Genomic DNA, 26,894 nt, shown 5'->3' with positions numbered 1-26,894 from the left:
GGTAAAATATTTGCAAATGACATTTCCACAAAAGGTCTTGTATTTAAAATATATAAAGAATTTATAAAACTCAACATCAAAAAAAAAAAAAAAACCCAAGTGAAAAAAATAATCCAATTTAAAAATGGACAGAAGGCATGAGCAGACATTTCTTCAAAGGAGACCTACAGATGGCCACCAGACAATGAAAAGATGTTCAACATCACTCATCATCAGGGAAATGCAAATCAAAACCACAATGAGATATCACCTCATACCTATCAGAACAGTAAAATCAAAAACACAAGAAACAATGTTGGCAAGGATATGGAGAAAAAGGAACACTCGTGGTCTGCTGGTGAGAATGCAAACTGGTTCAGCCACTTTAGAAAAGAGTATGGAAAAAAATTAAAAGGAGAATTACCATATGATCTAGTAATTCCACTACTGGGTATTTACCCAAAGAATATAAAAATTTGAAAAAACATATGCACCCTTATGTTTACTGCAGCATAATTTAAAATAGCCAAAGTATGCAAGCAACCCAACTGTCCATCAACTGATCGACTGATGAATGGATAAGAAGATGTGGTATGTATGTATATATACATATACATATCACACACACGCACGCACACACACACGCGTGCACGCGCGCACATGCTAAAATTTTATTCAGCCAAAAAAAAAGAACGAAATCCTGTCATTTGCAACAACATAGGTGGATCTAGAGGGTATAATGCTAAGTAAGTCAGTCAAAGAAAGACAAATACTTATATGTAGAATTTAAGAAACAAAACAAATTAACAAATTTAATTTGTTTATTTAAGAATTTAAGAAACAAAACAAATTATTTAAATTTATTTAAAGAATTTATATAATTAAATAATTTATATATAATTTATATGATTTATTTAAGAATTTAAGAAACAAAACAAATTAACAACAACAAAAAAAAGAAACAAACCAGAAAAACAGATTCTTAATTATAGAGAACAAACTGCGGGTTACCAGAGTGAGGTGGGTGGCTGGGGGAGTGGGTGAAACCGGTGAAGAGGACTAAAAGTTCATTTAGGATGAGCCCAGAGTAATGTGGAAGACCCTGAATCACTCTATTGTACACCTGAAACCAATGTATCACTGTACTCTAACTATACTGGAATTAAAATATTTTTTAAAACTTAACAAGTTAAATGACTAGCAAATGGCAGTGCCTCCCCCTGAGCCTGGCTTCGGACTTCCATTCTCTTGAGAGTGTGGTGGCGTTTCTCGCTCAGGCTGATGCGCTCTACGAGGACTAGCATTGCAAAGGCTGCCATTTACTCCTGCTGCAAGGGTGTGGGGCAGCCCGACTCCCATGCACTGCTGGTGGGAGTGGGCAGGGGTCCACCACTTTGGAAAACTAGCAGTTTCTTATAAAGTTAAACACAGGGGCGGCTGAGCGGCTCAGTCAGTTAAGTCTGATGCTTGGTTTCGGCTCAGGTCATGATCCCAGGGTGTGGGACTGAGCCCCAAGCCAGGCTCCACACTCAGCGTGGAGTCTGCTTGAGAGTCTCTCCTTCTTCCTCTGCCCCTCTCCCCGCTCGTGCTCTCTCTCTCTCGAATGAATGAATGAATGAATGAATAAGATCTTTAAAAATAAATGAATAAAGTTAAACATACACTTACTATACAGTCTCAGCAATTTCATTTCTTGACATCTACTTTAAAAAAAGGAAAAACATATGTCCAAAAAAAGACTCACACTGGAATGTTCCTAGTGGTCTTACTCATCATAGCCCCAAACATAACAACCAAGTGTCCATCAACATGTGAATGGATAAAAAAAAAAGTGTATTTCCGGGGTGCCTGGGCGGCTCTGTGGGTTAAAGCCTCTGCCTTCGGCTCAGGTCGTGATCCCAGGGTTCTGGGATTGAGCCCCGCATCAGGCTCTCTGCTCAGTAGGGAGCCTGCTTCCTCCTCTCTCTCTGCCTGTCTCTCTGCCTACTGTCTGTCAAATAAATAAATAAAACTAAAAATAAAAATAAAAGTGTATTTCCATACAATGGCATCCTATTCACTGATTTTTTTTTTAAAGAGTATGTTGTTGAGGCAGACAAGACAGATGAATCTGACAGTGTTAGGCAAAGCCATATACAAAAGAGTACATCCTCTCTGTTCCATTTATGTGACAGTTTACAGTTACACAAACTGAGCTATTGTGATAAAAATGTAAGTGTTTGCTTCAGGTAGGGAATTGGCTGGAAAGAAACATGAGGGAATTTTCTGGGGTTTTGAAAATATTTTATATTTTGATAGGGTAGTTTGAAAATTCCTCAAACGTATACTTTAAAATCTGTATATTTTATTATGTACAAATTATGCTTCTAATAAAAATTTCAGTAACATTTTTATATTTTGAAGGTTTGGTTAATGACCTTTAACTTGCCCAAACTTTGATTTAAAATTTAAAAATTGCACACAGAAAACATTTACAAGCTCCAAATAAGTGACCTTACTGGTATTAATAGGCTTTGTTCTCATTCTCCTAACTGCATTTTTTCATTCTGGCCGCTAGACATATAAGTAGGAGAATTTATTAATGTCAAATTTATGGAGAGGCTGAGTCTATATTAATATGGTACATCAATTATTTATAGATCACATACTATATACAATATGGCTATATAAATTTTCCCTCCTTATGAAATGATGCTATTAATCCACTGCCAGACAGTAGGACATGTCATTTCAGCAACAGGACACATTATTTCCTTTAATTTGTATAAAGTTGTGAGTAGACAGTCATGACGCATGCACGACAATTAAGAGTGTAATCAACAAAGCGTGAAAAAAAGGTGTTAATGCACATTGACTCTTCTTTCTGCCTTGGGGTAATTAGGCAAAAATGATAATTCACTTTAATGTCTAGTTGTATTTTTTCTTACACTTTCAGTTTCTCAGAACATGGTCTATATCAATATAATCGATCTCTCCTGACAACCCATACCTCTCAATCACTACATACGAAGACAGAGATGAATTTGTCTCTCACACATGTTGGATGACTTTGAATCCTGCTCTCACACGTGGGCAGTGTTCCTCGACTTGTTAAATGTCAACAAGTATCAATAGGTGTTAAATTGAATTATATTGCAAGTATTAGTATTAATGTGATACATTAGCTCTATGTACTTGTGATAACATATTCCTTTCTCTTTTTTTTTAAGATTTTATTTATATATTTGAGAGTGAGAGAGCAGAGTAGAGGGAGGGACAGAGGGAGAACCAGACTCCCTGAGTCCGCTGAGCAGGGAGCCTGACACAGGACCTGGTCCCAGGACTCTGGGATCATGACTTGAGCCAAAGGCAGATGCTTAACAGACAGAGCCACCCAGGTATCCCAGCATATTTCCCTTTTGATGAAGATTATATATGCTAAAATTCTATTGAGAATTGTTGTATCTGTTTGGATGTGTATTTGGCCTAGAATTTTCCTTTGGTGAAAGTACTTTTTATGACCATGTTTTAGCATATGAATTATAAGACATCTGAATTTCACTAAACCTCCTCAGGTTATGAGCATAGTAAGGTTACACTTTCATTAATATCCAGAATTATCAAACTCTTGGCCCCCATCAATATAATTCCCTCCATCAAAGTCTTTCACTTATTTCTGGGAATTGTCAGGAAATACCCTGGCATTCTAAAGAGCAAGTCTCTGAGGTCCTCACTCGTGGGTTTAAGAAAATCCACATGAGGAGGACCCACACCAGGAGCACTACTTCCAGAATCTTCTGTGAGAATGCTGCCTGCCTGACACTTGTCCTCCAGCACTCCCCAAACTCCACAGTTGTCCCAGTGCCCCTGACAGAACTGGGGAGAATGTCCTTTCCCCGATAAGCTGGTGGCCAGACCACCCACCTCACAAAGCCCCATGTGATGGCAGTAGTTCTTCTTCTATGGGCGACCCCTGTTTCCATTGGGGTCAGATTTTGAGGCAAGGAGGCTCCATAGGACAAACCAAACAGGCTTCCGGACCTGACTTTCACACCGTGATCTAGAATTACTAAAGAAGAGAGAGATCTATTTTTTATAGAGGCTCCAGCACACAAGACAGAGAGGTGTTTCAAGGTGGGAGTCCCCCCCCCCCCCCCCCCAGCTACCCTGGTCTATGGAATTCCATGCAAGAATGTAAGACCACGGTCTTTCGGTTACCATGATCTTTTGGTCAATATCAAGGGCAGGGATCCAGTTCAAGATCTCTTCACGCGGGGATCAAAGTCTATACAGTTAGGACCTTAGCAACAAGGCCCAGTTCAGGAGTCTGCTGGGTAGGCTGGGTCTCTCACGCTCCTTGGCCTGGCTGCCAATGCCCTTCCTGTAGGAGACAAAGTAGCCCAGGAGCCTGGCATCCTGGGCACCATGCCTGCTCCCTATCTGTGGGCTTCCCGGTAGGGTCTTTCACTAAATGTGCAACTTTGTCGACTTGTACAAAATTTAACATGCCACTGAAGAGGAAACCCAGCACAGTGAACCATACATATATGTAGCAAGAAGCTCTGGGTGCTCAGCAGGCAAACGCCTGTCCTCCCGAGGTGCCAGTCTGGGAGCTGCTGGCCAACAGCTCCCTTCTCCCCCTCACCCTGTTGGCCCTGCGCCATAGCAGCAGAGACCTGCATGTGCTCCTCGGGGCTCCTGGCTCTGCGCGGAGCTCAGCCATGGGTCCTGTGGCTCCATTCCCTCCTCTGTCCTCCCAGACTTGGGATGGTAGCGGAGTCCTGCTGTTGCTAATTTCTGGGATGACTTACCATCTCCTGGTTCGCTCATAGCATCTCTGTTCCTTAAGTAACAGATGAATCCCACTAATTCCTATCTGTTGTAAATGCTTGAAATGGGGTCTTATTTGGAAAATGAATTTCTTAAGGTGGCTTCCTGGTTATGACCTCCCCGACTCCTGTTTGCTTACGTAAAGAATGACATGAACAATTACCAACGTTTTAAAAATGCTTTGAATGATTGCTTTGGTTAGTCATAATTAAATATTTGACTTCAAAAGGCTTTCCAGTGAATTTATCAAGTCTGTGTTCTTATACGTTATGCTTGTATTTTTAAACTTATTTTACACTTTTATTTTACTTGTGTTGCTAATTCATGAATATCTGCATTTTCTATCCTATCAATTTTAAAACATTTTATTTCTTATGATGTCATCTATTTATCAAATTAATTAGCCCATTGATGAGAACAACACTCTCCCTTTTTATTAACTATTATGATCCTTTTTTATTCCTAATTTTATTTGCCATTTTATAATCTAGTCTCATAAAGTGTTATCAATTTCATTAATATTTCTTAAAATAAATGTATTTGGCTCATCAGTTCTGTTTATTTCTTGTTACGCAAATTCTGCTATTATTTTTTTAACCTGACTTATTTCTCTTTGTGTTTATTTTTAACAGATGCAAGTATTTGAGGTCGCACAGTTTCCTAAGTATTATTTTGGTAGCATTCTTTTAGTATTGACATGTGGCATTTATATCTGTAGGCTATGTAATGCTCTATTACGACATTTTTGATCTCTGACATGATGGGGCATTGTCTGAAGTTGTTTTTTATTCCATAGAATTCTGTAGCCTGAAATTTCATCATTGTGCATTTCTAATCCTGCTTTACATAATGAACTTTGCCTTTTGTTAATTCATCTTCCTTCTCAAATGTCTAATCTGCTGGGGTCTCTGTGGGATCTTGGGCTGCAGGGCTTGTCTGCAAATGTTCGAGGTCTCCGGGGGTTGGAAAGAGACTCTCTCAACCGGCACAGGGGAGAGGGTCTGTGTGGTCAGGCACTGGTCTCTCCAGTCCCACTTCACCCACCACTGTTTTAGAAACAAGATCAAAAGTCAATCTCATTTTACTTATTTTCTTAAAGTTACTCTCATTTTAATACATCAGTCTTGCCCTTTTCTGGTTCTTATATGCACATGCCTTTATGCTTTTTCTTTTCATTTCCTTGATAATTATGTTCTCCAGATCGCTGAGGACTGCTCGGATGTGACCCTCTTTGAAACTCCCTTGTTCTCAGGTTGTTTCCAACCAGTGTCCATTGTTACCTTCTGGTTATGTTTTCATTCATTTTCTCATTAAAGTTTTTGTTAACAATGATTCCATTCAGGGTGGCGTTGTGGGCACGGGGGAGCTGAAGCAGTCAACAACGCACACTCCCTTCGTCCTAGAGCGGGCTGGTCAGTGGGGGAAGGCAGAGGACAAACACTCAGCACATCAGCAAGGGTGAAGGGCTGCAGAGGTGACGCAGGGTGGGAGAGGCACCCACTGCAGGGACATCACCAGAGCTGGGGGCTGGGCGGCATGTGGTAAAGGCCTGAAGGAAGGAAGGGTTTCTGCAGTCAGCCGAGCTGTCTGCTGGAAGGACACTGTCTGGCAGCTGAATCCCTCCCACCCTCGCCCTTTCGTTTCTCTTCCGTGGACCATTTGTGCCACAAAGCTAGGATTTGTGTCCGGTCACAGTGCGCCTTCCATACAGCTGACCCCTCTTCTGGGCAGCCCCTCTGGGCTTCACAGCTTCCAGGCATCCGCGTGTCTGGGACGGACATGCCCCACACGGTTCCAGGGCACCGCATGTGCACATTTGCAGTCAGTGGCTCATCGCCGTCCATACAGGCTTCCTTTCCCACGGGAGTCGCAGGCAGCCCTTAGAGGGTACCACGTTCAAAGCAGGGTTGCAAATGTGCCTCTGAGCTCCTGTACGACAGCTCTTCCCTTCCCAGCTGCAACAATTGGCTACCCGGCGATAGTTAAATTCCACTTCTTGGTTTTCCCCTTCTCTTCCTCAACAACGCCGCCAGGAAGCCATTAGATGAGGCCAAGGGACGCTCACAGCCCCACGGGGGGGGAGAGATGGGGAGGAGGGAAACTCTAGAGGCTCAGAGTGGGGTATGGGAGCCTGAGAGGGATGGAGGGCGGGAATGGGGTGGAGCACGGGGTGTTAGGGCCCCATGGGCAGGCAGGGTGCCCACAGAGGAGGGAGGCCAGCTGGCAGGGTGGGAGCCTGGGCAGGAAGGCAGTGAGAGAGAATGGTCACACACAGGGACACCGCCCAGAGAAGTGAGGATGTTCATTCAGAAGGTTGAAGACAGGCTGCTCATCACTAGAGAAGAGATTCACACGTACGAAAATAGAGGAAACCAGTGTTAGATTCGGACTGGAGGGGTCAGTGCAACTGGAAAGTAGGTAGATAAACAGAATAGATAGATGAGCAGTTACACAAAAATTTATAATACAAATCTGTGTGTGTGTGTGTGTGTGTGTGTGTGTGTGTTCACATGCACACATCCCTACCTCTGCCCATGAAGAGGGCTTGGGAAGGGTTCTGCCCCAAAAGCAACAAACACACCTTATGGCTCTTGGTTCCTAAACACACCATCCTCCCCTAAGGAGAACGAGCACCAGATACAGAAACAGTGGCTACAGTGGCCGCCACGGCCGGAGCAGGGAAAGTACAAGATGTGCTGGAACATCCTGCTGTGCCAGAAAGAAAGGACGTGATCAAAGAAGGATGATGGAAGAACATCGGAGCCCCGACGAGGGAGATGAAAGGGCTCCCTCTGGCCAGATCCGGGACAACGCGGGAATCAAAACAGATGTCAGTTACGAACTAGAACTTGCTGAATAAATGGGAAATCGTGATTCCATAGTGACCAGTAAAATACATGAATGGGTTGAAGTTTGATGAGAAGGGATTACTTAAATAATGTAACATAGCAAAGGGGAGAAGAGTCGTTTTTCCAGGGAGAAGCTTGGCAGATCATCCCTTCACCAAGTGACCCGAGTGAACACCATCAGAAACGGGGCACTGCCTCAGAGGATGTGCTGAGAACGCAGCCGCCTTTCAGGGCCGTCCCAGTCGAGGACGGAGAACCCGAATCCCATCCTGACGAAACGGCAGGCAGTCCCAAATTGAGAAGTACTCGCCCAAATAAGTGCCCTGTGACCTTCAAAAGTGTCAAGGGCATAAAAAGCAAAGAGAGTCTGAAGGACCATTCCAGTCTGAGGGCGCCTGAAGACACAAGACAGACAGGCAACATGTGATTCTGGATGGGACCGATTTCCCACAACGAGCATTGCTGGGATGACTGGTGACAAGTGAACGGAGCAGTGATAACATAGCGATAATATCGGTATCATTTCCTGGTGGTGACGATTGCGTATGTAGGAAATACACCTGAAATATCCAGGAGTCATGGGGCATCCGGTTGGCAACTGATTCTCCAGCAGGTCAGGAAAATAGAAGGTCTTTGTGCTATATTTCCAACTTCTTTATAAATTTAAGATCGTTCCAATTTTTTTAAAATTAAAACAAAAAATAAAATAAGAAGTAAGTGTATTGCTCTTTGAAACATGCTGGTTATTTCTGAAACACATTTTTTTCTGGCTTTTATTATCTACCCCTTTTTCTCGGCCATCTTCCCAGGATTGTTTGTGTCCCCAATCCTACCGACTGTAAAGTATTTCCAAGTGATTCAGTTCTCTTGGAAATTGAGATAAAATTTCTTTTCAATTTAAATCTCTCAGCCCAAGATCTCCTCAAGATTGTTTTTTCTCCGAGACAAAAATGAAGATGATTCCTGACTACCAAAAAGAGTTCCTTATGCTCAGCATAAAACATCCTGCAGATAATCTGTGTCAAGGTTACTGAAAAGTCATTTGAAAAAGAAATTAGAATTTGTCTTTTTCTTATTATACACTTTGTGCTAACCCTCTCCTTCATCTGGATAGCAGACATGCTGGGTATAATATTCCACCTGTCACCATGGTTTAATAGAAATCCAGAAAAACACCACAAAAAGCAATGTATCTTATTGGTCATACTGAAGACATTTATGACAGTATGGCTCTGTGTCAAGGTTTATTCCATTAATGCTAAAATAAATGAGTTTGCCTTATTTCTAGACATCTGAAAATCCTCTGCAATAAAGGCCTATTTACTTGAGCTGCATCAATAATCTAAAATAATAAAAACAAGGCAGGAAAGACCAGCAGCCCTGAAGTTTTTCACTTCATGTAGAGGTTGCCTTCTTCTGTGTGTCCTGTGGTTGCCGCATACCAGTTGACTCTTGTAGGGATGCACATGAACACATTTCACGCTCTCAGAATTCCAACTGGCTGTATTATATACGTACAGTTCACTGCCATATAAAATACGGGATTATTAGAAAAGCAGTCTTAATTAGTATATCATTAACATAGCAAGAGTCAGGCTGATGAGTTAATGGTTCATAAATATTCTCCTCTTATTTTAATTCTTCCCTCTCTTCTGGTTACCTGACCCTTACATGGTCATGGCCAACCATTTTCATGGTGACAGAGTCAATGTTTTTTTCCTGCATGCATCTAAGATACACATTTGTGAAAAGAGGAATTGAAATAAAATAGTTTCTCAGTATTGAACACACACACACACACACACACCCAAAAGTAAGTAGTGCCCTTCTGAATGTTAAGGACATGAACTGAATAAGTGTTGACAACTTTTGAAGAAAAAATCGACTTATTCCATCTTACATTTTGCATGTCATAAAATAAAATATTCTGAATGCTGAGAAGTGGTTATCAACCTCAGATTACCAATTATCCAAAATTGTAATTTAATGCACCAAATGTTTCAAACATAATTAATATGGTCTTTATGTGTACAACAAGACATGTTGAATACCTACTGGTCCATGCCAGGAACCATGCTAGGCAGTGGAGAAACAAAGATCAATAAAGTAGGATTCCATCCTAATGACTGCACAGTCTAATAGTAACAGCAAATGAGCCCAGAGATCACAGCAAACGTGCAAAAACTCCCACAGGTCCGGTGAGAGTGCGGAGGAAGAAACATCAGCCCTGCAAATGGGAAGAAACACTGGGACCGGGTCTTGCAGGAGTTTATTTGGCGAAGTGAGAAGGGCAGGAAAGGAAAGGGCAACACACAGGCCCAGAGAGGTGCAGGGACAACAGCCAGTGTCCCCAGGGAACACCTTACAGTCAAAGAGTGGCTGACAGTGGGGTATGGGGCATGGATTGGGCCCTGAGATTGTCAGAAAAAGCAAACTCCTTCAGCCCCTCACTTGCCACGTCAAAGAGCACCAACTTAGGTAGGAAATGTGGTCACTTTAAAAAAAAAAAAAAAAAGATTTTATTTATTTATTTGAGAGAGAGAGAGTAGGGAGAAGGGAGGAGGGGCAGAGGGAAAGAGAGAAGGAAGCAGATTTCCTGCTACGCAGGGAGCCAATGGGCTTGATCCCAGGACCTGGAGATCATGACCTGAGTAACAGACTGAGCCACCCAGGCACCCCAGTGTGGTCACTTTTAAGATACAAAACTATCCACAAAGTCTCCTGGGTGGGTAAAAACCTCAGCACACTGCCTTAAATTAGCCACAAAGTAAACATTTGCTCAAGGGTGTTTACGAATCCCGATAACTTGATGACTGAGTGCTGGCAAGAGATCATCTTCCGCCTTCCATCTTGTGCTCCCCTCTGCCACACAGATGGCACTACCCTAGGTGACAACGCTGTGACCTCCCCGTGCCCCTCGATCTAGAAAAGCTGGGGATTAAGGCCTGCATAGGGGCAGAGAATAGGGCCAGGTGTATAGTGGTCTGGATAATCATCTCCTCTGCCAGCGCATTGCCCCTGCTGGTAAGTTGCCCTGGACACAACGGTGTAAATGGTACACAATGGCTTGGCTCTGTTTTTCTGTGTTAAAGTGTCTTCTCAGCCCAGAGGACACATTATGGACCCTCCTCCACCCTCTAACACGTGACATGAAAGATACGCTATAAATCCAACAGCAGTCCGATCGGCCTTGCTCCAAAGCAGGTTATTGCTATTCTCTGATTAACCAGCCGGCTCGACGAAACACAACCAGTCAGCAGTTGGGCTTAACAGGTTTAGCTCTTTTTGGTTCCTGCTGTCAAAGACAGCCAGCAGATAACCTAAAAAGAAACTTCACATCACAAAATTTCACCAATTTATTGGATTGGGGGGAGCATTTAGTAGTAATAGGAATTCCTGGTGTGCCTGGATGGCTCAGTCATTACATGTCTGCCTTCGGCTCAGGTCATCATCCCAGGGTCCTGGGATCAAGCCCTGCATTGGGCTCCCTGCTCCACGGGAAGCCTGCTTCTCCCTCTCCCACTCCCCCTGCTTGTGTTCCCTCCCCTGCCATGTCTCTCTCTGTCAAATAAATAAATAAAATCTTAAAAAAAAAAATAAGGGGCACCTGGGTGGCTCAGTGGGTTGAGCCTCTGCCTTCGGCTCGGGTCATGATCTCAGGGTCCTGGGATCGAGCCCCACATCGGGCTCCCTGCTCAGCGGTGAGCCTGCTTCCTCCTCTCTCTACCTGCCTCTCTGCCTACTTGTGATCTCTCTCTCTCTCCCTCTGTCAAATAAATAAATAAAATCTTTAAAAAATAAATAAATAAATAAATAAAAAGATAGGAATTCTTAAAAGCCCAGAATTTTTACTTTTCTAATGGTCTCAGGAATATCCATTGACCAAAACCATGCCAGCAATGGGTAACCCAGTGGACACACTAAAAATTATGAAATACACCTATATAAAAACGTTCTATAATTGGCACGTGGCCCCATCTCTTTCCTCTTTCCTCCAAGGATAACCCTTGTGTGTGGCTCCAGTTCCTGTCCTCCCACTTAACGCTCGAGTCTACCCTCACTTTCACTGTTCTGAGAGTACCGCAAGTTCACCTGCACCTGTCTACTGCAGTCACATCCTGTTTAACCTCTGCTGGAGGGACAGCTTGTATCTTCAAAGGAACCACAAAAATGTGTTCCATTTCCTGTTCTCTTCTTAAGGTATGACCTGTGACCTTGTCCCAGCCACGTCAAGAGGTAGGGTCTATGTCCCCTCCCCGTGAACTGGGAAGACTTTAGTCACTGTCTCCACGACTAGAGCACAGCGAAGTGGCACACCATGCCTTCCAAGGCAAGGTCACAAAGAGCAAAACAGCTCCTGTGATCGCTCTCCCTCCCTCCCCCAGGGCTCCTGCCCTCCGAACCAAGCTGCCATGCTGTGAGGAAGTCCAGACTACAGGAGGAGGATGTGATGGGACAATGCCAGCTGACATCCCCGTTGACAGCATTAACTACCAAACGTCCTTCCTCGAGGAGCTTTTGCTCTCATTTAGGAAGACAAGGAAAAGACATGCACTGGCATGACTGCGTGACGAGCACTGTGGTAGGGAGCACCAAGTGCTAAGGGAACACAGGGCGGACTCCTAGCCCGACACGGCAGGGATGGGTCTGAGGTAGTCAGAGGGGCTTCCAGGAGGAAGTGAGAGAAGTTTCCCAGAGAAAACTGTGTCACTCCAGGGGCAGGAATGTCTACACTGAGATCTGAAAGGTAAGTAGTGGTGGGTAAAGGGAGCGGTGGAGGAGAGTGGGGAAGAGGGTAGAAGCGTACCACCAGGTACCTTCACCATCGAACCCACCCATCTCTTCCAGCCTCACTTACCACTTATTCTCTCCATGCCTCTTACTAGGCTACAATTACACACAACCAAGTGTGTAGTCATTGTATTTGTTCAACAAGCAAACACCAAGTGAGTGTCTAGTGAGGGAGTGTGGTTATTTCACCTAATAATTCACCTTCATTGTGCACCTTTATTTTTTTTTCTGTTTTTTTTTTCTTTTTAAAGATTTTGTTTATTTGACAGACAGAGATCACAAGTAGGCAGAGAGGCAGGCAGAGAGAGGAAGGGAAGCAGGTTCCCTGCTGAGCAGAAAGCCCGATGCGGGGCTCGATCCCAGGACCCTGGGATCATGACCTGAGCCGAAGGCAGAGGCTTAACCCACTGAGCCACCCAGGCGCCCCTCATTGTGCACCTTTATTGATGAAAGGAAGGAAAGATGACTTTCCAGTACATGGGACCATGACCCAAGAATACAAGAACAGATCTGAAGAACTAAAGGGTACAAGTTTGGGAAAAGTTGAATTTGAGATAATCATTTAATTGAAGACATCCAGCTGGCAACTGAAAGTAAAGGTTCAAGGAGAGCCGTCTGTCCTGAAGACGGTGGTACAGCATGGTGATGGAACATCACGGTGGCAGGACAGCAGCGTGGCCGTCGAAGACACTCGTCCACAGTATGGTAGCCGGATGGCCTGGTGGCTAAGCACACAAGTGCCGGCACCCGACGGAACTAAGTTCAAATCCCAACTCCACCACTGCTCAGCTCTGTGATCTTGCCGGCCTCTGCTCTCCCAGCCTCAGCTATGAAATGGGAATGAGCGTGAAATCTACCTTACAGGGCTTGTGTGAGAATAAAATAATGACGGGCACTGTTATTAGGGGGACATGTTTTACCACTATGTATAGGAAGACTCAAAACCAACTCACTTTTAGCAACATTTGGAAATAATTTGTCTCCCTTAAATTTAGGCATTCTTCCTAACAGCTGAAGAGAGTTATGTAACCCAAACCTGTTCCTTTTGATGTTGGCTGCTGGGAGACTGAGTTAAGTGTAATAGTCACGCTAAGCCAGAATGTGGAACATTAGCACAGGTAGTATTTACCTTCCTCTGCTTTCCACATCAGTTTCGTTTTGTATTTTAATGGCTTTCCTCTAATATCTCTTTATACCAAATTGCCTCAAATCCTTTTGTGGAGCCAAATGTAATATAAATATAAATAAATAAAATTCACTGAAGGAAAATAACTTTGAGGTACAAAAAATGCAAAATGTTTCCACAATGCCTGTTAGAAATAATGTAAACCAAACCGAATTCCTGATTTTAAAAGTGGTGCTCCAGCTACCCAGCACAAACGTACTTCTCTAGGCTCGCATGCCTGCTCACTCACCTGCGAACCCCACCTGCCAGCACCTCCTTCTTGGCCCCCCGGAGACCCTCCTCTCCCGGTGCACTTCCCTCATCCCTCTTCTCCATCTACATGCTCTTCTTGGTGATGTCCTGGTCTGTGGCTTTAAGCACCATTTACTCAGCTAGGACTCGCAAACTGGAATTGCCCAGTCTTCTTCCCTGAGATCCAGATCCTTAACATTTCCCCTTGAGAAGGTAAGAATTGTTTTAAATTCAGTGCAGCTAAAACTCAACTACTGATTATCACCTTAGGCCACCTCCAACCCCTGCCAGGTCTGCTTCTCCCACAAGCCGACGTCTTTCCCTCTGCACTATTTCCACCTGCTCCAAGCTACCTCATTGTTCACCGGGACAGCTGCAACGGCATGGTCAATGTATGAGCCACTACGTGGTTCACAGCATCCTTTGGTGACTGTTTCCCTCACAAACAGAGTAACATCTCAACCTGCGATGGTTTCCATCACAAAAAAAGAGTAAAAGCTAAACCTCTTGCTGGGATCTTCAAGGTCCTGCACAAGGAGACATTGCAAGCCCTGACCTCACCCCTCCCACCCTGCTCTTCCTTCTTAGGCCCCCCAGCAACCTCCCCTAATTACTGTCTAAGCCATTACCTGACATCTCCAAGTACCCCTTCCTACTGTGAAGAGATCACAAGGTGCCTGTCTATTGCAAAGCTGAAGGTGTGGAAAGGGAGAGGTTCTCTCTCCTGTCCACCAGGAGCTGGAGCATTCACCCATGACCTCAGTCCACCTGGAACCCTGACCCGTGAGGGACTGCCCAGAGCTGAAGCGCCAGAGGTTGAGGGGGGATTTGAGAATCGAGCAGCAGTGCGCTTCCAGCCTCGCAGTGCGGTGCAGACGAGCCAGAGGGGAGGCCCGTGCTCCCATATCAGGGCCTTGGCGGTGCCTTGCCTCTCCTTACTCCTTACCAAGCCTTCTGGTGGATTCCAGAAGCAGCCTGACACACTTGCAAAATTCCTTTTTTGTTTCAGCTGACCAATTTGTGCTGTCTGCTACTAAGAACTCTGGTTCCTACTTATCATTATCTAAAATTATGTTATATTATTTTGTTATTATTGTTATTACCTTATTTATGTATTTTTTACGTATTTTCTATCCATCTTCCCCTCTAAAAGTAGAGTCAGGGCAGAAAGTTTGTCTTCTTCACCAGTGTGACCCCAATACATAGTAGGTCCTTAGTAAATATTTAGGGCTCTTATGAACAGAAGTACTTTGTATTTTATATGCTCCCTTATAGCCCCAAATGTACTCCTATAGATTTAAATTATAGAGAAATTTAGATTAAAAAAAAAAAACTTTTAAATGGATTTTTGAGATGGCAAAGAAACTGATGCCAAGACCAGACACCACAGAACTCTGATTCATCCGTCTGAATTCAGGCCAGAAGGATCTAAAAGGAACTACAGATCTGGTCACTGCAAAGTTATCTAATATCTTATAAGTACCAACCATTCAGGAGCCGCATGCGCATGTGACATGATCAGCCAGGCCCCCAGGACAAGGCTCTGCCTACCGTGTCCTTTCCTGAGACAAAGACCTAAGCCCACCATCACAAGGCTCCTGTGTGCTTTGGTTCCCAGTCACCGCGACGCCCCTGGGTAACGTTTGCAGAAGATCAGGACAGGGACTGACGGTGAGCCAACCACGTGTCCAAAGACTGAAGGTGCCAGGGGTTGCATGGCCCCTTCCTCTGGGCTTTTCTAGCACTTTCCATCTGGGTGCATACCCAGAAGACCAGGAGGTTTATAATGGTACCTGCTCCTAAAGGTGTTTCAGTGAGATGAAATAAAGTGTTCCGCCTCCAGTAGACGAACTGGAAGTGGGAGTAAAAGAGAGAAACTCAAGGCGACCCAACTCTTTTACCAGAACTACCAAGAACCAGTTAAGCAGCACAGAGCCAGACACACGGTCAGTATTTTTTTTTTATTTCTTTTCAGCGTAACAGTATTCATTGTTTTTGCACCACACCCTGTGCTCCATGCAATACGTGCCCTCCCTAACACCCACCACCTTGTTCCCCCAACCTCCACCCCCCATCCCTTCAAGACCCTCAGGTTGTTTCTCAGAGTCCATAGTCTCTCATGGTTCGCCTCCCCTTCCAGTTTCCCTCAACTCCCTTCTCTTCTCCATCTCCCCATGTCCACATGATCAGTATTAATAACAACCTACTTGAAGAAATGAATAAAAACAACAGAGCTCATCTACTTCTCCCTACTTTTGGGATCCTTAAGTTACTTTAGGTCACGGTTTCCTCTGAGAGACCCTACAGAATACTATAGACCCTAGACCTGGCAAGAGCTTGTCTGATGACCCGTGTATTTCACACCATATCAATGCCTTCACAGTACATGAAGCAAATTCCTGGAGACCCTAGAAGTGCTCAGACCCAGTTCCAGAACCCGTAGCCCAGATTTAACCAACATTAAAAGTCTCTGAAGGAGGGTGCAGTACAGGAAGGTGGTAGGGAATGATGAGTCTACGATTTAGAAAATAAAGGAGAGAGAATCAGAGCAGCCCTGGAGTCAGGAAATACTGTCTCCTCTCCTGCCTCTGCCCAGCCGCCCCACTTCCCTGCACTCTTCTTCTTCCAGAGCGGGTACGAATGATTCCAAGAGCCCTTCCAAACCCCAGCCCAATGACGCTTACCGTGCTCACTGAAACTTTCCTCTCTGTCAACCTGTCACCAAGTCAACAAAGTTCTCTAGGAACAAAAAAAATAAATAAATAAAATAAAGTCTCTAAAGTTTCTTACCCTTTTAGGAAAAAAAATAACATTTCCAAAATAAGGTGTTGCCTTAAATAGATATGTGCCTGTCTCAGCAGATCGCTGGAATTGTCACTTGAGAACAAATGTAAAAGAATCAATCAAGAAGCTGCATAAATATTCCTGGCTCTTGCCTCCCACCCCCTCCAGGAAGCTCCTAAGAGCACTCGTTGTGACAGTGAACCCCAGCGTGCGGCTCTCTGCTCATGTGGGGGCGATAACTGCAGAGCCACCAGGGGCTGCTGGGAGGTCAGCGGTGTCAGCAGGGTCAACAACAAATTCTGGACTCAGAGCATGCTAACCTAGAAACATGGTCTGAGTTCCAACACAGCTCGCAGGCGCGGAGGATAAAGCAAAGCCGGGGTTCGGCTGCCCGTGCTAACGAGGTCTCACGAACTCTGTGCCGGCGCCATGAGCATTAATTTCCATGAGTGTATTGTCTCGCTGCCCCAAGGAGCGACGCCTCAAATGCTACTTTTCACGGAGACTAAAATCCTGGACGGGGCGCCTCACTGGCACAGTCGGTGGCACATGCAACTCTTGATCTCGAGGTTGGGAGTTCAAACCCCATGTCGCATGTAGACATTAAAAATAAAATCTTGGGGCACCTGGGTGGCTCAGTGGGTTAAGCCTCTGCCTTTGGCCCGGGTCATGATCTCAGGGTCCTGGGATCGAGCCCCGCATCAGGCTCTCTGCTCAGCGGGGAGCCTGCTTCCCCCTCTCTCTCTGCCTGCCTCTCTGCCTATTTGTGATCTCTCTCTCTCTCTCAAATAAATAAATGAATAAATTTTAAAAAAATAAATAAATAAAAATAAAAATAAAATCTTTGTAAAAAAAATAATAGAAAAACAAAGTCACGGAGATTTCCTTATCCATGGAAAATCTGCACCAACAGTTGTAGGGGGCAGGACAGTTCAAACATGGTAAGTGCAAATATACTTTTTAAGAGTCTCTCTGCTCATCTGGACATTTTTAAGGCAACAGAAAGCTGAAACTGAAACCATTGTTTTAATAGTAAAAAAAAGGTTCACTGCAAATTTTCCTCATGTCATGGTTTTCTTCTCTACTGTTGGGCATTACTTTCAGACCAAGGGTGTAAGGATTTCATCTCCAGAAGGTTTCCCACTCAAGCTTGTGGCTCTTCCCCTCCACAGCTCCCGTCTCACTGCAGGGCCAACAAGCAACACAGCTCCCTCTTTCAAGCACTCGGTTTCATTTCTTAGGGAGAGGTCCCATGGAGATGGTTACTCACAAAATGACCCTTCATTTCAGGGCTATTAAGGAGTTTCCATTAAAAGAAACAGACCAAGGCGGGCATCATTTCTCTAGGACGAAGACAGGAACGGTCAGTTGAGGCAGTCACAGAGGAGTCGGTGGAAAGGTAGAGGAGTGACCGTCCTCTGGTGGCTGCCTTTACAGAGGAAATCACTGTCACACTCAAGGCCAAGGTCAAGGCACCCTGGCCAGGAATGCCCTGCCTCCCAGTCCTATCGCATCGGGACAAATCAAGCAGGCCCCTCCCTTACCCTGGGAGGCTTTGCAGCTCAGCTAATGGAATGATGAATCCTTTGGACAATGTGGATTTTGTGCCCATGGGGTCAGTCCTGTGCCAGGCACTGGAGACCCAGAAAACAACTAGACACACAGTTCTCGCTGGGTTCCAGTGGACAGAGGTAGATGATAAAGATGGAAGAAAAGAAAACACATGAGCACAGCAGCTCACAACGAGCTCAGCAAGGCGAGGGGTCCTTAGAGTGTCACGGAGGTGGGGGTGCACTCCTCTAGACTGGGTGCCCAGGGCTCTCATCTCCCTGGGTGCTGGCCATAAACCAAGGGGTCTTCAAGCTCAGTAGTACTCCGCTGTACGTGCACACAGCATTCTCTCTATCCACTCATCTGCCGTGATGTTTAGGTTGTGCCCATATCTTAGCTTGTGAATGAATAGTGCTCCCGTGATCACAGGAGTGCTGACATCTCCTCAGTATCCTGATTTCAGTTCCTTGGGAGGAATACCCAGCTGTGGACCTACTGGATCTATGGCAGTTCCAGTCTTAATTTTTTGATGAAACATGATTCCACTTATATGAGGTATCTAAAGCAGAGTCAGAGTAGATTGGGAGTGGCCAGGGGCCGGGGCAGTGGGGACCGGGGAGTCCCAGTCAACAGGCCTGAAGTTTCAGTTAAGACTGATGGAAGAGCCTAGGAACCCGCTAACCATCACAGTGCCTATAGTCAACAGTACTGTATTAAAAATCTGTTAAGAAGGCAGATCTGTTGTGTTCACACCAGAATAATGGTATTTCCATTTCCAGAAATGGAAAATTTAAAGAAAAAAAGGATTTGACAACTAATTCGCATAAAAGTAATGCAAAGCTGTTTACCACTTAGATGCATTGGTATTAATACTAAGAAAGGATTCTCGAGTAATGGAACCACAGGAGTTCAGCATGGGCTTGTACCTTCCTGGCCTTCCTCAAAACACCCTATAGAAACATTTCCCTTCAGCCAGCAGAGGCTGTCCCCGCCCCGAGACTCACTCCATGAATCCTTATCCTTGTTTACATAAAGCCCCAGTTACGCCGCCTCTAAAAGTTTATTTAACCAAAGCCACCAACAGATTGACTTTTCTTTAAGTAAATCAGCTAGTCAGCTGGTCAGGAACATGTAATGACCACCTCCTCTGTGACGCCCAAGTTGCCAGGCTTGACAAGTACAAATATGGAACCCACCCAACTTCACAGGGAAGCAGCACTGTGAGATCAATGTCTGCCGTACCTGTGTTCGGTGAATGAAACACACCTTCCACGCAATGTAAGACATCCAACTAATGTGTTTGTCTTTCTTCTATCAGCAATGGTAAGGAAGCAAAACAAGCTAGAAGGCAGAGGGCTAGGGTCTAGAGGTAATTTATTCAGACTTCCTACTCTCCGAGGATAATAAAAGGTAGTAAATCCTGAACTAAACGCAGTCAGCGGCAGGGAGCCGCTCAGAATTTAATCTACTCCAGATTAGTGACATATCATACCGGTCTAATTTAAAATACAGTGCTTTTCAGTACTGCATATGTTTAAAACATTCAGTTTTCTCCTTTGGCTTCAAACAAAGAATACAATTCCTTCATTTTTTCAACAATACTTCTTAAATTTTTCTTCTCCTCCATAGCTGAGAAGGAGATTTCTTGCCTGAAATACAACTTCTGCACCCATAAAGCAAGTGCATTTATTCGTTAACTACATTGCATGAGAATGTGCATGATTTAAAATCTAGCGACTTTCCATGAATTTAACAAGGGCACTGGAACTTTCCATGAATTTAACAAGAATTTAAAGAGCCATCTGCATAGATAAAGCTGAGAGATGATTAAATGTAAAGCAAACTAGGGAAGCGGGGATGCACCCCTTCCTCCTGGGCTCTCCCTTTATTCCCTCCCAGTTTCTTTATTCCCCGACATCTGTGTGGGCCCACGCCATCCTCTGTGACCAAGGGCAGAGGACACTGAGCAGGGTACTGGTGCTGCCTCTGTGGGCTCTCCACTCGGATCCCCGACATCTTGACCAAGCTCTCCCCCACGAAACTGAGATCTCCTCGTATGGCTACCAGCACAGTTTCAAATGTAGTTTCTTAGTCCTAATTAATGGAATCGAGTCCACTTCCATTTGATACATATGAAATAAAAGGCCTAGAATCTTCCAGAGGACTCTGTGCCGACAATTAAAACAACTTGTAACTGCTAAGCGCACTTCATGTAGGTATGTCCATAAGAGACACATGACACACACTTCCATGTGATGCCACATATGGGCCTTGGGAACATTCAGCTCTGACACAAGGGCCTTGGAAGCTCCGTGGCTTTTCCTCCTTTCCCAGGGCCCCCACACCATGCCCTCCAGAGCTGTGCATTCGGTGACCCACCCCCACTCCACAGTATTGACTTCAGCCCCAGTTTATGGCAGTGAGGGCAGGGATACCCCATCTACGTCAGAACACCATGAGGATCTCTAGAGTGCTTGCTTCATATATTAAGTTAATACATAGTAAAGTTAGATGGCTCCTCCTTTAGGATAGGAACTTAGCCATTCTCAGCAAACCTTTGCTGCCTTTTTTATAAGGCCCCAAAGTAAAGAGCCCTCAGCTTGGTACTGCTGACAGGCAGAGGCTGCACCGAGTAGGGCCCTTCCCACCTGTGAAAGCAGAGGTGCTCAGCCCCAGAGCAAACGCAGTGGCACATGGCAAGATTACTCTCCCCGGATTGCTGCTCATTTGTCACAGCTGCAAGGAATGGCCCTGATGACAGACCCCTGAGGGCAAGGATTTGGTACGAAGGTGTGAACCACGAGCTCACCGTGGGATCATCTTAAACATCTCCTGCATTCAAAAGTACACACTCAGGAAACAACCTGAGGTGATAAATGAAGACCTATGAGGAGATTTCTCATGGAAACTGGACAACTATATTTCTGAGATGCTCTGACTCTAATCCTTCTTAAAGACAGGAAGGTGATGAGATGATTTATTCAAATAACTTCCCGTGGTGATACATATAAACCATTTCAAATATGAGCTTTCTACTTGTTCAGTGCCCTACAAAAAAGACTCTGCCTGCTTTTCTTACGAGCTTCCTAACATTTAACAACCCACCCTGGTTCCACTTTTAGCAGTGAGAGCAGCACTGTGATGGTCGTGGTGGTCATCATGCTGGTGGTAGCAGTAAAAGTAATAGTAGTAGAAGTTCCGCTTTCAATTTGCGGGAGTTTCTGAACTTTTTGAAGGTCGTAGACCTTGCTAAGGGTCTTTTAAAAGCCATGGATGTCCTCCTTAGCATGGTGGATAGGTGTACACACATATTTTGATTAAATAAGTACAAATAAAAATTCATAACCTGATTATAAAATATACAGAATAATTATTATGGGTTGAAATAAGAGGTCAAAATTCGGCAGTTGAAACCCTAACCCCCAGTCCCTAAGAATGTGACCTTATTTGGAGACAGGGTCTTCACAGAGGTAAGCAAGTTAAAATGAGGATGTTAGAATGAACCCTAATCCAATACGACTAATGTCTTTATGGAAAAGTTAAATTTGGACACAGGGACATATGTAGAGGAAAGACGATGGGAAGAGTCAGAGGGAGAAGATGGCTGTCCACAAGCTAAGGAGAGGGGCTTGGGACAGACCCTTCCTTCACCGCCTGAGAAGGAACCATCCACCAGAACTTGATTTTGGACATCCGGCCTCCAGAACTGTGAGACAATAAAATTCTGTAGTTATAAGCTGCCCAGCCAACAGTACTTTGATAGGGTTGGCTTAGCAAACCAATACTATAATTTTGTGAGATTCCTTCCTGTTGAGATGTGTACCTATAGTTCATTTCACTGCTGTCTGAACATACCAAAATTTATTTGTCCAACTGGTTGCTGGTGAAGTGTTTCCAGGGTTCTCCAGTGTTGAGTGATGCTGCTGTGGACATACTGATACACGCCTCTCTGAGCAAGAAGCAGGTTTCTCTAGGATGCCCAGAACTAGAATTGCTGGATCAACTGATGCATGTTTCTTCCACACAGGTTGTTTGGAAACTGTATATACCAATTTACACACCTATCACTAGTGTGGAAAGGGATTCTTCTGCTCCTCCAACGTACCAAAACTGGATATCATCATTCATTTTTACCTATCTGCTGGGCAGGAAATTGTATCCCATTGCAGAGGTAGGTAGATGGGGTCACTGACTGATTTCCATTTACTATTACCAGCATAGTTATTTATATTTTGTATTAACTGATTTTTCAACTTGTAAAAAAACATAAACTATGATTTGATGTTAATATCTTATGCCTCAAAAGTTGTCAGTTTATGACATGAGAATAGTTCCCAAGTAGAGAACTTGTTAGCAGCCTTTCCAACATTGTTCACTCCCAGTGACCCCCCCCCCAAATGTTTGTTTCTAGGTAGAAGTCTAAGTTCAGAGTGATCTCAGTGACAAGATGCACACAAGAGCCAGAGACTCTGTGGAAACTAGCGCTGTGCTGGTCTTTCTAGGTCCATATAGTGAGCATTGATTCACCTTTATGGATGTAATTTTTGGTTCTTATCCAGGCGAGTCCTCATTAATGGTAAAATATCATCTCCTGGCCATTAGAGATCTCATCATATTTTTGGGAAACTGCCATTCTTTGGGTATATTCATCTCATAACAACCTCTTGAGGTAAGAAGGAAGATTGCTCTCAGATCCATAAGGAAAGAAAGCACACAGACAGGATTTAATTTCCCAAGTGTCAACCTACAGGTCAGTGATAATATTTAAAATAAAGACTGAGGGTCCGACACCCCATTGCTGCCCCATCCATTAAATGATGCCAGTTCCCTTGACAAGCATTAGCCTTCAGCTCTTGATCAGAAGAAGCAGAGCTGGTATACACCTCATCTAGTCTTCTTGACATGAGCTTAAACTGGTAGAATCAATATTTTAAAGCTGAAAGAAGCTTTAGAAATCACCTTTATCCAATCTCTCCCATCTTAAATATTTCAAAGACAAAACACAAAATGGCATTCTTAAAACCACACACCTATTTAGCTATAAAACAAAAGAAAGAATCCTGGGGGCATCTGGGTGGCTCAGTCGGTTGGGCGTCTGCCTTTGGCCCAGGTCACGATCCTGGAGTCCTAGGATCTGAGCCTGGCATCTGGCTCCCTACTCAGTGGAGAGTCTGCTTCTCCCTTCCCTCTGCCTCTCCCCCAACTCATGTTCTCTCACTTTCTCTTGCTCTCCCATAAATAAATAAATAAATAAATAAATAAATAAATAGAATTTAAAAAAAAAAAAGAAGAAGAATCCTGGATCTTCACCGTCCCGGAACTGGGCTCCCTCCACAGAACACCCATACAATTCCCACTGTGTGCTGGGCTGCCCAACATTTCGCAGTTAGCACCTATAAGAGAACACCTTGTTTCTCTGGACAGGTCTGCAGACCTGAATAAATTGCAATTAATGATGGAAACTGGGCATTCCCTGATTCCTCTCCAGTCAAGAAATACTACATGACCAAAGAATTTTTCTTCTGTTCGAGCAAGGAAATCTGAGTTTGTATTACTGATATGAATAAAACAATGTGAAAATCACGAAGCTCAGGAAAAAAATACGAACATGGTGATGCCATTCCAGTTGCATATCAAAACTAAGATTCACATAGAGAAGAAAAGGAAATATCATTTACTGGGCACTTTCTAGGTGGGCACCTACTGGTCACGATATAGACTTCATTTTACTTCTCATAAGGTCTCTTCTTTTTCCTTTCAAATTTTTATTTAAATTCTAGCTAGTTAACACACAGTACAATGTTGGTTTCAGGAGTAGAACTAGGGACTCATCACTTACATACAACACCCATGCTCATCACAAGTGCCCTCTTTAATGCCCTTCACCCGTTTATCCCATCTCCCGCCCACCTCCCTCTGTCAACCCTCAGTTTGTTCTCATGAGTCTCTTGTGGTTTGTTTCCCTCTCTCTCTTCCCTCACCCCTTCCCATAAGTTCATCTGTTTTATGCTTAAGTTCCACATATGAGTGAGATCATATGACAATTGTCTTTTTCTGACTGGCTTATTTTGCTTAGCATAATCCTGTCTAGTTCCATCCATGTCATTGCAAATGGTAAGATTTCATTTTTTGATGGCCGCATAAAATACACACACACACACACACACCCCAGATCTTTATCCATTCATCCTCAATGAACACTTAGGCTCTTTCCATAGTTTGGCTATCGTTGATAATGTTGCTATATACATTGGGATACATGCATCCCTTCAAGTCTGTATTTTTGTATCCTTTGGGTAAATATCATAAGGTCATATTAATATCCCCAGTTAGCATGTTAAGTAATGGTGGCTTCGCAAACATTAATAACCGGCCCAAATAAAGTACATGACAAGGTTGTGATTCAAACCCTATTATAATGCCTTATACATGCAACTATAATTTGGTGTAGTAAGAATTTTTGTTTTTTGTTTTTGATGATAAAGTAAAAATTCAGTGTAAGCATGAAGGAGACAAAAAGTATAGATATATATGGATGTATAATCTATATTATTATAGATTATATTATATTTATAATAATCTATATCATGTATTATATATATTATAGGTTATTATGTAATAATCTATATTATACATCTATAAATGTATAATAATCACACCACCTCCAGAAAACTGCTTTAAAAATCTGAGTCTCTGTTGTCTTAGAGAGTACCCAAAGATGGCTGCTATCATTCCTTTTCTCCCTGAAAATGCATATGCTCCGCCCTCCTCTCAAAGTTGGCCTCAAGATTCCTCTTGACCAATGGAAAGGACAGAGGTAAAGCAATGTTGGCTTTCAGTGGAGGCTTTGAAGATCTGGTGGTTTTTGCCTCATCTCTGAGGAAAAGCTGGCCGCCATGGGAAAAGCCCCACTACCCCAGACCTCCTTGCTGCGGAAAGCCGTAGCTAGCCACATGGATCAGCTACACTGGAGGGAAACTGAGACCCCTGGCCTGGGAGCGATTTCTTCTCGGACCTCCCAGCCCAGCCCAACCTCCAGAGAAACAGAGCACTGTGAGCGGAACCCAGGAGCAGAGGAATCCCAACCCAACCACCAGCGAAGCCTCGTCAAGCTACAGAGTCATGAGAAATAACAGATTCTTGCTGTTTTACAACTGCAAATAACTAGGATTTCATCCTGAGAGATCATCTCTGCATGCAGGAAGCGATGTTTATATGCATACTCCAAACCTATTTGGTACTCTGCCTTTGTCACTCAGACACGCTTTCCATCTTCACGAGCAGTCACATTCTTCTGGGATGTGGGTTTCACGGGCTACCCAGCATCTCCTTGCGTGGCTCTGCGGTTTGTGTGATGATTCCCGTGCGGCTGAGCAAGCAGCTGGCTTCTCCGTTGTCATGAGTGGACACGACATCCGGAGCGTGCGGGCCTGTACACAAATCTGTGCCCAAATCGCCCACTGTCACTGGATGAATTCTGGATGTGGAATTGGGGCCTCCAAGGATTCCGTGTTTTCCTGTGGTTCTGGTCAAACTGTCTTAAACAAAACCCATCCCAATTCCACTGGTCCCGGCTGTGAAAGAAGACGGTCATGTCTGTGCCCACAATCTCACACCACTAGGCACTCTGTTTATTACTCACTTCCAATGTGGTAGATGAAACGTGGTCGGTCTCTCATTGCATTAATTTTCTTTCATTAATAGGGGGTCAGACCTTTCTTCGCGAGTGTGAGATGCCCAGCCCAGCACGCTCAGCTGCCCCAACTGCGTGATAATGTCAAACACAATGTCTGACATGCAAGGGTAAACGGACAAGGCTACCAGGAAAAGTGCATGATGGAAAGAATATTTTTAATACATGAATGACAGGAATAATTTTGTAGTAGGGCCTAACGAGTCATAATCAATTTTTCTGACAGAAGAATTTCACAATCCATTGATTTAAAATCACATGGATGGATGAGGACGTTTTTAGAGCATTTGTACCTGTCACTTATACTTGTTGCCTATCTTTATAGAAAACTGTAAATCACTTCTTGGGCAAGCCATTAATTGAGAAAATACATTTCAACCTGATAAAGCTTCTAAAACCATTATTTTCTACTATAAACTTTCAGCAGTACGAATTAATTCTCAAACTCCTCTTCTACACGAGTTGATTTTTTTTAAGATTTTATTTATTTATTAGACAGAGATCACAAGTAGGCAGAAAGGCAGGCAGAGAGAGAGAGGGGGAAGCAGGCTCCCTGCTGAGCAGAGAGCCCGATGCGGGGCTTGATCCCAGGACCCTGGGATTATGACCTGAGCGGAAGGCAGAGGCTTTAACCCACTGAGCCATCAGGTTCCCCCACAAGCTGATTTTTAATTAAATAAAATACTACCAGCCTTCAGCAGTCGTAGGTGAAAAGTTCGATGTAAAACATTACTCTTGGCACTAAAGATAAGCAAATATAATCAAATAAAAAGCAGATCTGAGCAAACATCCTTTATAACGTAACACGCTACACAAACAGAACTTTTCCCAAAATTACGTCATTGAAAATTTTCTTTAGCTTCACGTGTTTGAAATATAATAAATAGAGAATAAAAAATGAAAAAATCTAAATACTTAAATTTGACTTAAAGTTGAGAATGCCACAAATACAACTTCAGAGTTATGCCGCATTTTCACATTATTATTAAAAAGAAAAGCAACTGAGGTTTTGCTAGACTCA

This window comes from Lontra canadensis, unplaced genomic scaffold (assembly GCF_010015895.1).
Source record: "Lontra canadensis isolate GAN:19392208 unplaced genomic scaffold, GSC_riverotter_1.0 scaffold44, whole genome shotgun sequence".
NCBI lineage: Eukaryota > Metazoa > Chordata > Mammalia > Carnivora > Mustelidae > Lontra > Lontra canadensis.
Note: the sequence above shows the minus strand (reverse complement) of the source record.